Consider the following 15488-nt stretch of genomic DNA (forward strand, 5'->3'; position numbering starts at 1 on the left):
ATAATATTGATGTCTGAAGTAGTATTTAAGTCCATATTTTTAGGGAAGAATGCAACATTTTCTTTGATTGGTATAAAGCAGAAATAATGGAAGGTTGATTATTCTTCAAAGTTTTTTGTGAAACAGATTTGCAGTGAATATCTTAAGTATTTCTCTTCACAAGCAACAAGGAAGAGACATTGTAGAACAAAGAAGAACACTGTCAGAAGTGAGATTTGAACCCTCACCTCCAGAGGAGACTGCGACCTGAACACAGCACCTTAGACCGCTCGGCCATCCTGACACATAGAAAACTATGTTTCTTAAAAATTGGATAAAACTAATTAACCAAAATTACTTTTTCAAAGGTGCAATGTCCATGCTGCTGTTGAAACTATTGATTCAAATATTAGTAATAAATTGCTTTTTCAATTATTTTTCAAAGATGCTTAAAGTTGGATAAATCAAAAAGATATTGTAAAAATAACATTAACACGGAATTACCTATAGTTTAGGATTTTCCAAATATTTGAGAAAATGCTTGACACAAATAACATCTTCACATGATCTACAATTAATGCCTGAATTTTGTATTGATTGATTGAGAGCTGCATTGAAAGAAAATCATTACTCCAAATGTGGCAGTTTTCAAAATACATTGAAAAGGGGATGTGTAGTATCTAGTTTTGTAATTCATAGAATGCCAAGGAAAAATGCGGTAATTATTTTTTATGCTCTATTCAGGATTGGATTCCAAGTGTCTAGAATTTGTTGTCTTGTGGATTTTCACTCACCATAGAAAAGACATTTATGAACTTTCCAAGAACTGGCTAATGATTTTGGCTTATGGGCTTGATTGGATGCTGTACAAGTAGGGTTTGTGTTCATGACCACTGGCTTAAAAGAGCAGTGTTTTTACTCCTGAGATATGGAGCCCTGATTCAGAAGTTGGGGGATATTTTATTTTGCAAACTCAGTATATGAAAAAATGTGGACCAAAGAATAAAATACATATAATATTGATGTCTGAAGTAGTATTTAAGTCCATATTTTTAGGGAAGAATGCAACATTTTCTTTGATTGGTATAAAGCAGAAATAATGGAAGGTTGATTATTCTTCAAAGTTTTTTGTGAAACAGATTTGCAGTGAATATCTTAAGTATTTCTCTTCACAAGCAACAAGGAAGAGACATTGTAGAACAAAGAAGAACACTGTCAGAAGTGGGATTTGAACCCTCATCTCCAGAGGAGACTGCGACCTGAACACAGCACCTTAGACCGCTCGGCCATCCTGACACATAGAAAACTATGTTTCTTAAAAATTGGATAAAACTAATTAACCAAAATTACTTTTTCAAAGGTGCAATGTCCATGCTGCTGTTGAAACTATTGATTCAAATATTAGTAATAAACTGCTTTTTCAATTATTTTTCAAAGATGCTTAAAGTTGGATAAATCAAAAAGATATTGTAAAAATAACATTAACACGGAATTACCTATAGTTTAGGATTTTCCAAATATTTGAGAAAATGCTTGACACAAATAACATCTTCACATGCTCTACAATTAATGCCTGAATTTTGTATTGATTGATTGAGAGCTGCATTGAAAGAAAATCATTACTCCAAATGTGGCAGTTTCCAAAATACATTGAAAAGGGGATGTGCAGTATCTATTTTTCTAATTCATAGAATGCCAAGGAAAAATGCGGTAATTATTATTTTTTGCTCTATTCAGGATTGGATTCCAAGTGTCTAGAATTTGTTGTCTTGTGGATTGTCACTCACCATAGAAAAGACATTTATGAACTTTCCAAGAACTGGCTAATGATTTTGGCTTATGGGCTTGACTGGATGCTATGAAGGAGTGTACAAGTAGGGTTTGTGTTCATGACCACTGGCTTAAAAGAGCAGTGTTCTTACTCCTGAGATATGGAGCCCTGATTCAGAAGTTGGGGGATATTTTATTTTGCAAACTCAGTATATGAAAAAATGTTGACCAAAGAAAAAAATACATATAATATTGATGTCTGAAGTAGTATTTAAGTCCATATTTTTAGGGAAGAATGCAACATTTTCTTTGATTGGTATAAAGCAGAAATAATGGAAGGTTGATTATTCTTCAAAGTTTTTTGTGAAACAGATTTGCAGTGAATATCTTAAGTATTTCTCTTCACAAGCAACAAGGAAGAGACATTGTAGAACAAAGAAGAAATGGAAGATCACTGTCAGAAGTGGGATTTGAACCCTCGCCTCCAGAGGAAACTGCGACCTGAACGCAGCACCTTAGACCGCTCAGCCATCCTGACACATGAAAATCTGCTTTTCATAAAAATTGGATAAAACTAATTAACCAAAATTACTTTTTCAAAGGTGCAATGTCCATACTGCTGTTGAAACTATTGATTCAAATATTAGTAATAAATTGCTTTTTCAATTATTTTTCAAAGATGCTTAAAGTTGGATAAATCAAAAAGATATTGTAAAAATAACATTAACACGGAATTACCTATAGTTTAGGATTTTCCAAATATTTGAGAAAATGCTTGACACAAATAACATCTTCACATGCTCTACAATTAATGCCTGAATTTTGTATTGATTGATTGAGAGCTGCATTGAAAGAAAATCATTACTCCAAATGTGGCAGTTTCCAAAATACATTGAAAAGGGGATGTGCAGTATCTATTTTTCTAATTCATAGAATGCCAAGGAAAAATGCGGTAATTATTATTTTTTGCTCTATTCAGGATTGGATTCCAAGTGTCTAGAATTTGTTGTCTTGTGGATTGTCACTCACCATAGAAAAGACATTTATGAACTTTCCAAGAACTGGCTAATGATTTTGGCTTATGGGCTTGACTGGATGCTATGAAGGAGTGTACAAGTAGGGTTTGTGTTCATGACCACTGGCTTAAAAGAGCAGTGTTCTTACTCCTGAGATATGGAGCCCTGATTCAGAAGTTGGGGGATATTTTATTTTGCAAACTCAGTATATGAAAAAATGTTGACCAAAGAAAAAAATACATATAATATTGATGTCTGAAGTAGTATTTAAGTCCATATTTTTAGGGAAGAATGCAACATTTTCTTTGATTGGTATAAAGCAGAAATAATGGAAGGTTGATTATTCTTCAAAGTTTTTTGTGAAACAGATTTGCAGTGAATATCTTAAGTATTTCTCTTCACAAGCAACAAGGAAGAGACATTGTAGAACAAAGAAGAAAAGGAAGAACACTGTCAGAAGTGGGATTTGAACCCTCACCTCCAGAGGAGACTGCGATCTGAACGCAGCACCTTAGACCGCTCGGCCATCCTGACACATAGAAAACTAAGTTTCTTAAAAATTGGATAAAACTAATTAACCAAAATTACTTTTTCAAAGGTGCAATGTCCATGCTGCTGTTGAAACTATTGATTCAAATATTAGTAATAAATTGCTTTTTCAATTATTTTTCAAAGATGCTTAAAGTTGGATAAATCAAAAAGATATTGTAAAAATAACATTAACACGGAATTACCTATAGTTTAGGATTTTCCAAATATTTGAGAAAATGCTTGACACAAATAACATCTTCACATGCTCTACAATTAATGCCTGAATTTTGTATTGATTGATTGAGAGCTGCATTGAAAGAAAATCATTACTCCAAATGTGGCAGTTTCCAAAATACATTGAAAAGGGGATGTGCAGTATCTATTTTTCTAATTCAAAGAATGCCAAGGAAAAATGCGGTAATTATTTTTTTTTGCTCTATTCAGGATTGGATTCCAAGTGTCTAGAATTTGTTGTCTTGTGGATTTTCACTCACCATAGAAAAGACATTTATGAACTTTCCAAGAACTGGCTAATGATTTTGGCTTATGGGCTTGACTGGATGCTATGAAGGATTGTACAAGTAGGGTTTGTGTTCATGACCACTGGCTTAAAAGAGCAGTGTTCTTACTCCTGAGATATGGAGCCCTGATTCAGAAGTTGGGGGATATTTTATTTTGCAAACTCAGTATATGAAAAAATGTTGACCAAAGAAAAAAATACATATAATATTGATGTCTGAAGTAGTATTTAAGTCCATATTTTTAGGGAAGAATGCAACATTTTCTTTGATTGGTATAAAGCAGAAATAATGGAAGGTTGATTATTCTTCAAAGTTTTTTGTGAAACAGATTTGCAGTGAATATCTTAAGTATTTCTCTTCACAAGCAACAAGGAAGAGACATTGTAGAACAAAGAAGAACACTGTCAGAAGTGGGATTTGAACCCTCATCTCCAGAGGAGACTGCGACCTGAACACAGCACCTTAGACCGCTCGGCCATCCTGACACATAGAAAACTATGTTTCTTAAAAATTGGATAAAACTAATTAACCAAAATTACTTTTTCAAAGGTGCAATGTCCATGCTGCTGTTGAAACTATTGATTCAAATATTAGTAATAAACTGCTTTTTCAATTATTTTTCAAAGATGCTTAAAGTTGGATAAATCAAAAAGATATTGTAAAAATAACATTAACACGGAATTACCTATAGTTTAGGATTTTCCAAATATTTGAGAAAATGCTTGACACAAATAACATCTTCACATGCTCTACAATTAATGCCTGAATTTTGTATTGATTGATTGAGAGCTGCATTGAAAGAAAATCATTACTCCAAATGTGGCAGTTTCCAAAATACATTGAAAAGGGGATGTGCAGTATCTATTTTTCTAATTCATAGAATGCCAAGGAAAAATGCGGTAATTATTATTTTTTGCTCTATTCAGGATTGGATTCCAAGTGTCTAGAATTTGTTGTCTTGTGGATTGTCACTCACCATAGAAAAGACATTTATGAACTTTCCAAGAACTGGCTAATGATTTTGGCTTATGGGCTTGACTGGATGCTATGAAGGAGTGTACAAGTAGGGTTTGTGTTCATGACCACTGGCTTAAAAGAGCAGTGTTCTTACTCCTGAGATATGGAGCCCTGATTCAGAAGTTGGGGGATATTTTATTTTGCAAACTCAGTATATGAAAAAATGTTGACCAAAGAAAAAAATACATATAATATTGATGTCTGAAGTAGTATTTAAGTCCATATTTTTAGGGAAGAATGCAACATTTTCTTTGATTGGTATAAAGCAGAAATAATGGAAGGTTGATTATTCTTCAAAGTTTTTTGTGAAACAGATTTGCAGTGAATATCTTAAGTATTTCTCTTCACAAGCAACAAGGAAGAGACATTGTAGAACAAAGAAGAACACTGTCAGAAGTGAGATTTGAACCCTCACCTCCAGAGGAGACTGCGACCTGAACACAGCACCTTAGACCGCTCGGCCATCCTGACACATAGAAAACTATGTTTCTTAAAAATTGGATAAAACTAATTAACCAAAATTACTTTTTCAAAGGTGCAATGTCCATGCTGCTGTTGAAACTATTGATTCAAATATTAGTAATAAATTGCTTTTTCAATTATTTTTCAAAGATGCTTAAAGTTGGATAAATCAAAAAGATATTGTAAAAATAACATTAACACGGAATTACCTATAGTTTAGGATTTTCCAAATATTTGAGAAAATGCTTGACACAAATAACATCTTCACATGATCTACAATTAATGCCTGAATTTTGTATTGATTGATTGAGAGCTGCATTGAAAGAAAATCATTACTCCAAATGTGGCAGTTTTCAAAATACATTGAAAAGGGGATGTGTAGTATCTAGTTTTGTAATTCATAGAATGCCAAGGAAAAATGCGGTAATTATTTTTTATGCTCTATTCAGGATTGGATTCCAAGTGTCTAGAATTTGTTGTCTTGTGGATTTTCACTCACCATAGAAAAGACATTTATGAACTTTCCAAGAACTGGCTAATGATTTTGGCTTATGGGCTTGATTGGATGCTGTACAAGTAGGGTTTGTGTTCATGACCACTGGCTTAAAAGAGCAGTGTTTTTACTCCTGAGATATGGAGCCCTGATTCAGAAGTTGGGGGATATTTTATTTTGCAAACTCAGTATATGAAAAAATGTGGACCAAAGAATAAAATACATATAATATTGATGTCTGAAGTAGTATTTAAGTCCATATTTTTAGGGAAGAATGCAACATTTTCTTTGATTGGTATAAAGCAGAAATAATGGAAGGTTGATTATTCTTCAAAGTTTTTTGTGAAACAGATTTGCAGTGAATATCTTAAGTATTTCTCTTCACAAGCAACAAGGAAGAGACATTGTAGAACAAAGAAGAAAAGGAAGAACACTGTCAGAAGTGGGATTTGAAACCTCGCCTCCAGAGGAGACTGCGACCTGAACGCAGCACCTTAGACCGCTCGGCCATCGTGACACATAGAAAACTAAGTTTCTTAAAAATTGGATAAAACTAATTAACCAAAATTACTTTTTCAAAGGTGCAATGTCCATGCTGCTGTTGAAACTATTGATTCAAATATTAGTAATAAATTGCTTTTTCAATTATTTTTCAAAGATGCTTAAAGTTGGATAAATCAAAAAGATATTGTAAAAATAACATTAACACGGAATTACCTATAGTTTAGGATTTTCCAAATATTTGAGAAAATGCTTGACACAAATAACATCTTCACATGCTCTACAATTAATGCCTGAATTTTGTATTGATTGATTGAGAGCTGCATTGAAAGAAAATCATTACTCCAAATGTGGCAGTTTCCAAAATACATTGAAAAGGGGATGTGCAGTATCTATTTTTCTAATTCACAGAATGCCAAGAAAAATGCAGTAATTATTTTTTTTGCTTTATTCAGGATTGGATTCCAAGTGTCTAGAATTTGTTGTCTTGTGGATTTTCACTCACCATAGAAAAGACATTTATGAACTTTCCAAGAACTGGCTAATGATTTTGGCTTACGGGCTTGATTGAATGCTATGAAGGAGTGTACAAGTAGGGTTTGTGTTCATGACCACTGGCTTAAAAGAGCAGTGTTCTTACTCCTGAGATATGGAGCCCTGATTCAGACGTTGGGGGATATTTTATTTTGCAAACTCAGTATATGAAAAAATGTTGACCAAAGAAAAAAATACATATAATATTGATGTCTGAAGTAGTATTTAAGTCCATATTTTTAGGGAAGAATGCAACATTTTCTTTGATTGGTATAAAGCAGAAATAATGGAAGGTTGATTATTCTTCAAAGTGGTTTGTGAAACAGATTTGCAGTGAATATCTTAAGTATTTCTCTTCACAAGCAACAAGGAAGAGACATTGTAGAACAAAGAAGAAAAGGAAGAACACTGTCAGAAGTGGGATTTGATCCCACGCCTCCAGAGGAGACTGCGACTTGAACGCAGCACCTTAGACCGCTCGGCCACCCTGATTAGTAATAAATTACTTTTTCAATTATTTTTCAAAGATGCTTAAAGTTGGATTAATCAAAAAGATATTGTAAAAATAACATTAACACGGAATTTACCTATAGTTTAGGATTTTCCAAATATTTGAGAAAATGCTTGACACAAATAACATCTTCACATGATCTACAATTAATGCCTGAATTTTGTATTGATTGATTGAGAGCTGCATTGAAAGAAAATAATTACTCCAAATCTGGCAGTTTCCAAAATACATTGAAATGTGGATGTGCAGTATCTATTTTTCTAATTCATAGAATGCCAAGGAAAAATGCGGTAATTATTTTTTTTGCTCTATTCAGGATTGGATTCCAAGTGTCTAGAATTTGTTGTCTTGTTGATTTTCACTCACCATAGAAAAGACATTTATGAACTTTCCAAGAACTGGCTAATGATTTTGGCTTATGGGCTTGACTGGATGCTATGAAGGAGTGTACAAGTAGGGTTTGTGTTCATGACCACTGGCTTAAAAGAGCAGTGTTCTTACTCCTGAGATATGGAGCCCTGATTCAGACGTTGGGGGATATTTTATTTTGCAAACTCAGTATATGAAAAAATGTTGACCAAAGAAAAAAATACATATAATATTGATGTCTGAAGTAGTATTTAAGTCCATATTTTTAGGGAAGAATGCAACATTTTCTTTGATTGGTATAAAGCAGAAATAATGGAAGGTTGATTATTCTTCAAAGTGGTTTGTGAAACAGATTTGCAGTGAATATCTTAAGTATTTCTCTTCTCAAGCAACAAGGAAGAGACATTGTAGAACAAAGAAGAAAAAGAAGAACACTGTCAGAAGTGGGATTTTAACCCACGCCTCCAGAGGAGACTGCGAGCTGAGCGCAGTGCCTTGGACCGCTCAGCCATCCTGACACATAAAAAATTGAGTTTCATAAAAATTGGATAAAACTAATTAACCAAAATTACTTTTTCAAAGGTGCAATATCCATGCTGCTGTTGAAACTATTGATTCAAATATTAGTAGTAAATTGCTTTTTCAATTATTTTTCAAAGATGCTTAAAGTTGGATAAATCAAAAAGATATTGTAAAAATAACATTAACACGGAATTACCTATAGTTTAGGATTTTCCAAATATTTGAGAAAATGCTTGACACAAATTATATCTTCACATGATCTACAATTAATGCCTGAATTTTGTATTGATTGATTGAGAGCTGCATTGAAAGAAAATCATTACTCCAAATCTGGCAGTTTCCAAAATACATTGAAATGGGGATGTGCAGTATCTATTTTTCTAATTCATAGAATGCCAAGGAAAAATGCGGTAATTATTTTTTTTGCTCTATTCAGGATTGGATTCCAAGTGTCTAGAATTTGTTGTCTTGTGGATTTTCACTCACCATAGAAAAGACATTTATGAACTTTCCAAGAACTGGCTAATGATTTTGGCTTATGGGCTTGACTGGATGCTATGAAGGAGTGTACAAGTAGGGTTTGTGTTCATGACCACTGGCTTAAAAGAGCAGTGTTCTTACTCCTGAGATATGGAGCCCTGATTCAGAAGTTGGGGGATATTTTATTTTGCAAACTCAGTATATGAAAAAATGTTGACCAAAGAAAAAAATACATATAATATTGATGTCTGAAGTAGTATTTAAGTCCATATTTTTAGGGAAGAATGCAACATTTTCTTTGATTGGTATAAAGCAGAAATAATGGAAGGTTGATTATTCTTCAAAGTGGTTTGTGAAACAGATTTGCAGTGAATATCTTAAGTATTTCTCTTCACAAGCAACAAGGAAGAGACATTGTAGAACAAAGAAGAAAAAGAAGAACACTGTCAGAAGTGGGATTTGAACCCACGCCTCCAGAGGAGACTGCGACCGGAGCACAGTGCCTTGGACCGCTCAGCCATCCAGACACATAAAAAATTGAGTTTCATAAAAATTGGATAAAACTAATTAACCAAAATTACTTTTTCAAAGGTGCAATGTCCATGCTGCTGTTGAAACTATTCATTCAAATATTAGTAGTAAATTGCTTTTTCAATTAGTTTTCAAAGATGCTTAAAGTTGGATAAATCAAAAAGATATTGTAAAAATAACATTAACACGGAATTACCTATAGTTTAGAATTTTCCAAATATTTGAGAAAATGCTTGACACAAATAACATCTTCACATGATCTACAATTAATGCCTGAATTTTGTATTGATTGATTGAGAGCTGCATTGAAAGAAAATCATTACTCCAAATGTGGCAGTTTCCAAAATACATTGAAAAGGGGATGTGCAGTATCTATTTTTCTAATTCATAGAATGCCAAGGAAGAATGCGGTAATTATTTTTTTTTGCTCTATTCAGGATTGGATTCCAAGTGTCTAGAATTTGTTGTCTTGTGGATTTTCACTCACCATAGAAAAGACATTTATGAACTTTCCAAGAACTGGCTAATGATTTTGGCTTATGGGCTTGACTGGATGCTATGAAGGAGTGTACAAGTAGGGTTTGTGTTCATGACCACTGGCTTAAAAGAGCAGTGTTCTTACTCCTGAGATATGGAGCCCTGATTCAGAAGTTGGGGGATATTTTATTTTGCAAACTCAGTATATGAAAAAATGTTGACCAAAGAAAAAAATACATATAATATTGATGTCTGAAGTAGTATTTAAGTCCATATTTTTAGGGAAGAATGCAACATTTTCTTTGATTGGTATAAAGCAGAAATAATGGAAGGTTGATTATTCTTCAAAGTTTTTTGTGAAACAGATTTGCAGTGAATATCTTAAGTATTTCTCTTCACAAGCAACAAGGAAGAGACATTGTAGAACAAAGAAGAAAAGGAAGAACACTGTCAGAAGTGGGATTTGAACCCTCACCTCCAGAGGAGACTGCGACCTGAACACAGCACCTTAGACCGCTCGGCCATCCTGACACATAGAAAACTAAGTTTCTTAAAAATTGGATAAAACTAATTAACCAAAATTACTTTTTCAAAGGTGCAATGTCCATGCTGCTGTTGAAACTATTGATTCAAATATTAGTAATAAATTGCTTTTTCAATTATTTTTCAAAGATGCTTAAAGTTGGATAAATCAAAAAGATATTGTAAAAATAACATTAACACGGAATTACCTATAGTTTAGGATTTTCCAAATATTTGAGAAAATGCTTGACACAAATAACATCTTCACATGCTCTACAATTAATGCCTGAATTTTGTATTGATTGATTGAGAGCTGCATTGAAAGAAAATCATTACTCCAAATGTGGCAGTTTCCAAAATACATTGAAAAGGGGATGTGCAGTATCTATTTTTCTAATTCATAGAATGCCAAGGAAAAATGCGGTAATTATTATTTTTTGCTCTATTCAGGATTGGATTCCAAGTGTCTAGAATTTGTTGTCTTGTGGATTGTCACTCACCATAGAAAAGACATTTATGAACTTTCCAAGAACTGGCTAATGATTTTGGCTTATGGGCTTGACTGGATGCTATGAAGGAGTGTACAAGTAGGGTTTGTGTTCATGACCACTGGCTTAAAAGAGCAGTGTTCTTACTCCTGAGATATGGAGCCCTGATTCAGAAGTTGGGGGATATTTTATTTTGCAAACTCAGTATATGAAAAAATGTTGACCAAAGAAAAAAATACATATAATATTGATGTCTGAAGTAGTATTTAAGTCCATATTTTTAGGGAAGAATGCAACATTTTCTTTGATTGGTATAAAGCAGAAATAATGGAAGGTTGATTATTCTTCAAAGTTTTTTGTGAAACAGATTTGCAGTGAATATCTTAAGTATTTCTCTTCACAAGCAACAAGGAAGAGACATTGTAGAACAAAGAAGAACACTGTCAGAAGTGAGATTTGAACCCTCACCTCCAGAGGAGACTGCGACCTGAACACAGCACCTTAGACCGCTCGGCCATCCTGACACATAGAAAACTATGTTTCTTAAAAATTGGATAAAACTAATTAACCAAAATTACTTTTTCAAAGGTGCAATGTCCATGCTGCTGTTGAAACTATTGATTCAAATATTAGTAATAAATTGCTTTTTCAATTATTTTTCAAAGATGCTTAAAGTTGGATAAATCAAAAAGATATTGTAAAAATAACATTAACACGGAATTACCTATAGTTTAGGATTTTCCAAATATTTGAGAAAATGCTTGACACAAATAACATCTTCACATGATCTACAATTAATGCCTGAATTTTGTATTGATTGATTGAGAGCTGCATTGAAAGAAAATCATTACTCCAAATGTGGCAGTTTTCAAAATACATTGAAAAGGGGATGTGTAGTATCTAGTTTTGTAATTCATAGAATGCCAAGGAAAAATGCGGTAATTATTTTTTATGCTCTATTCAGGATTGGATTCCAAGTGTCTAGAATTTGTTGTCTTGTGGATTTTCACTCACCATAGAAAAGACATTTATGAACTTTCCAAGAACTGGCTAATGATTTTGGCTTATGGGCTTGATTGGATGCTGTACAAGTAGGGTTTGTGTTCATGACCACTGGCTTAAAAGAGCAGTGTTTTTACTCCTGAGATATGGAGCCCTGATTCAGAAGTTGGGGGATATTTTATTTTGCAAACTCAGTATATGAAAAAATGTGGACCAAAGAATAAAATACATATAATATTGATGTCTGAAGTAGTATTTAAGTCCATATTTTTAGGGAAGAATGCAACATTTTCTTTGATTGGTATAAAGCAGAAATAATGGAAGGTTGATTATTCTTCAAAGTTTTTTGTGAAACAGATTTGCAGTGAATATCTTAAGTATTTCTCTTCACAAGCAACAAGGAAGAGACATTGTAGAACAAAGAAGAAAAGGAAGAACACTGTCAGAAGTGGGATTTGAAACCTCGCCTCCAGAGGAGACTGCGACCTGAACGCAGCACCTTAGACCGCTCGGCCATCGTGACACATAGAAAACTAAGTTTCTTAAAAATTGGATAAAACTAATTAACCAAAATTACTTTTTCAAAGGTGCAATGTCCATGCTGCTGTTGAAACTATTGATTCAAATATTAGTAATAAATTGCTTTTTCAATTATTTTTCAAAGATGCTTAAAGTTGGATAAATCAAAAAGATATTGTAAAAATAACATTAACACGGAATTACCTATAGTTTAGGATTTTCCAAATATTTGAGAAAATGCTTGACACAAATAACATCTTCACATGCTCTACAATTAATGCCTGAATTTTGTATTGATTGATTGAGAGCTGCATTGAAAGAAAATCATTACTCCAAATGTGGCAGTTTCCAAAATACATTGAAAAGGGGATGTGCAGTATCTATTTTTCTAATTCATAGAATGCCAAGAAAAATGCAGTAATTATTTTTTTTGCTTTATTCAGGATTGGATTCCAAGTGTCTAGAATTTGTTGTCTTGTGGATTTTCACTCACCATAGAAAAGACATTTATGAACTTTCCAAGAACTGGCTAATGATTTTGGCTTACGGGCTTGATTGAATGCTATGAAGGAGTGTACAAGTAGGGTTTGTGTTCATGACCACTGGCTTAAAAGAGCAGTGTTCTTACTCCTGAGATATGGAGCCCTGATTCAGACGTTGGGGGATATTTTATTTTGCAAACTCAGTATATGAAAAAATGTTGACCAAAGAAAAAAATACATATAATATTGATGTCTGAAGTAGTATTTAAGTCCATATTTTTAGGGAAGAATGCAACATTTTCTTTGATTGGTATAAAGCAGAAATAATGGAAGGTTGATTATTCTTCAAAGTGGTTTGTGAAACAGATTTGCAGTGAATATCTTAAGTATTTCTCTTCACAAGCAACAAGGAAGAGACATTGTAGAACAAAGAAGAAAAGGAAGAACACTGTCAGAAGTGGGATTTGATCCCACGCCTCCAGAGGAGACTGCGACTTGAACGCAGCACCTTAGACCGCTCGGCCACCCTGATTAGTAATAAATTACTTTTTCAATTATTTTTCAAAGATGCTTAAAGTTGGATTAATCAAAAAGATATTGTAAAAATAACATTAACACGGAATTTACCTATAGTTTAGGATTTTCCAAATATTTGAGAAAATGCTTGACACAAATAACATCTTCACATGATCTACAATTAATGCCTGAATTTTGTATTGATTGATTGAGAGCTGCATTGAAAGAAAATAATTACTCCAAATCTGGCAGTTTCCAAAATACATTGAAATGTGGATGTGCAGTATCTATTTTTCTAATTCATAGAATGCCAAGGAAAAATGCGGTAATTATTTTTTTTGCTCTATTCAGGATTGGATTCCAAGTGTCTAGAATTTGTTGTCTTGTTGATTTTCACTCACCATAGAAAAGACATTTATGAACTTTCCAAGAACTGGCTAATGATTTTGGCTTATGGGCTTGACTGGATGCTATGAAGGAGTGTACAAGTAGGGTTTGTGTTCATGACCACTGGCTTAAAAGAGCAGTGTTCTTACTCCTGAGATATGGAGCCCTGATTCAGACGTTGGGGGATATTTTATTTTGCAAACTCAGTATATGAAAAAATGTTGACCAAAGAAAAAAATACATATAATATTGATGTCTGAAGTAGTATTTAAGTCCATATTTTTAGGGAAGAATGCAACATTTTCTTTGATTGGTATAAAGCAGAAATAATGGAAGGTTGATTATTCTTCAAAGTGGTTTGTGAAACAGATTTGCAGTGAATATCTTAAGTATTTCTCTTCTCAAGCAACAAGGAAGAGACATTGTAGAACAAAGAAGAAAAAGAAGAACACTGTCAGAAGTGGGATTTTAACCCACGCCTCCAGAGGAGACTGCGAGCTGAGCGCAGTGCCTTGGACCGCTCAGCCATCCTGACACATAAAAAATTGAGTTTCATAAAAATTGGATAAAACTAATTAACCAAAATTACTTTTTCAAAGGTGCAATATCCATGCTGCTGTTGAAACTATTGATTCAAATATTAGTAGTAAATTGCTTTTTCAATTATTTTTCAAAGATGCTTAAAGTTGGATAAATCAAAAAGATATTGTAAAAATAACATTAACACGGAATTACCTATAGTTTAGGATTTTCCAAATATTTGAGAAAATGCTTGACACAAATAATATCTTCACATGATCTACAATTAATGCCTGAATTTTGTATTGATTGATTGAGAGCTGCATTGAAAGAAAATCATTACTCCAAATCTGGCAGTTTCCAAAATACATTGAAATGGGGATGTGCAGTATCTATTTTTCTAATTCATAGAATGCCAAGGAAAAATGCGGTAATTATTTTTTTTGCTCTATTCAGGATTGGATTCCAAGTGTCTAGAATTTGTTGTCTTGTGGATTTTCACTCACCATAGAAAAGACATTTATGAACTTTCCAAGAACTGGCTAATGATTTTGGCTTATGGGCTTGACTGGATGCTATGAAGGAGTGTACAAGTAGGGTTTGTGTTCATGACCACTGGCTTAAAAGAGCAGTGTTCTTACTCCTGAGATATGGAGCCCTGATTCAGACGTTGGGGGATATTTTATTTTGCAAACTCAGTATATGAAAAAATGTTGACCAAAGAAAAAAATACATATAATATTGATGTCTGAAGTAGTATTTAAGTCCATATTTTTAGGGAAGAATGCAACATTTTCTTTGATTGGTATAAAGCAGAAATAATGGAAGGTTGATTATTCTTCAAAGTGGTTTGTGAAACAGATTTGCAGTGAATATCTTAAGTATTTCTCTTCACAAGCAACAAGGAAGAGACATTGTAGAACAAAGAAGAAAAAGAAGAACACTGTCAGAAGTGGGATTTGAACACACGCCTCCAGAGGAGACTGCGACCGGAGCGCAGTGCCTTGGACCGCTCAGCCATCCAGACACATAAAAAATTGAGTTTCATAAAAATTGGATAAAACTAATTAACCAAAATTACTTTTTCAAAGGTGCAATGTCCATGCTGCTGTTGAAACTATTCATTCAAATATTAGTAGTAAATTGCTTTTTCAATTAGTTTTCAAAGATGCTTAAAGTTGGATAAATCAAAAAGATATTGTAAAAATAACATTAACACGGAATTACCTATAGTTTAGAATTTTCCAAATATTTGAGAAAATGCTTGACACAAATAACATCTTCACATGATCTACAATTAATGCCTGAATTTTGTATTGATTGATTGAGAGCTGCATTG

The 15488-nt window shown here is 33.3% G+C and overlaps 2 non-coding genes across 2 annotated transcripts; both read right to left on the reverse strand.

Annotated features, from left to right (window-relative positions):
• Positions 1 to 9150: 9150 nt before the first annotated feature.
• TRNAR-CCG (transfer RNA arginine (anticodon CCG)) lies at positions 9151 to 9233 on the reverse strand. Its single transcript has one exon. It is a non-coding gene; the product is annotated as a tRNA-Arg (tRNA).
• A 5860-nt stretch (positions 9234 to 15093) lies between these two features.
• TRNAR-CCG (transfer RNA arginine (anticodon CCG)) lies at positions 15094 to 15176 on the reverse strand. Its single transcript has one exon. It is a non-coding gene; the product is annotated as a tRNA-Arg (tRNA).
• Between the last annotated feature and the right edge of the window lie 312 nt (positions 15177 to 15488).

The sequence above is a fragment of the Taudactylus pleione genome, unplaced genomic scaffold (genome assembly GCF_031769625.1).
Source record: "Taudactylus pleione unplaced genomic scaffold, aTauple2 ptg000190l, whole genome shotgun sequence".
Classification (NCBI taxonomy): Eukaryota; Metazoa; Chordata; class Amphibia; order Anura; family Myobatrachidae; genus Taudactylus; species Taudactylus pleione.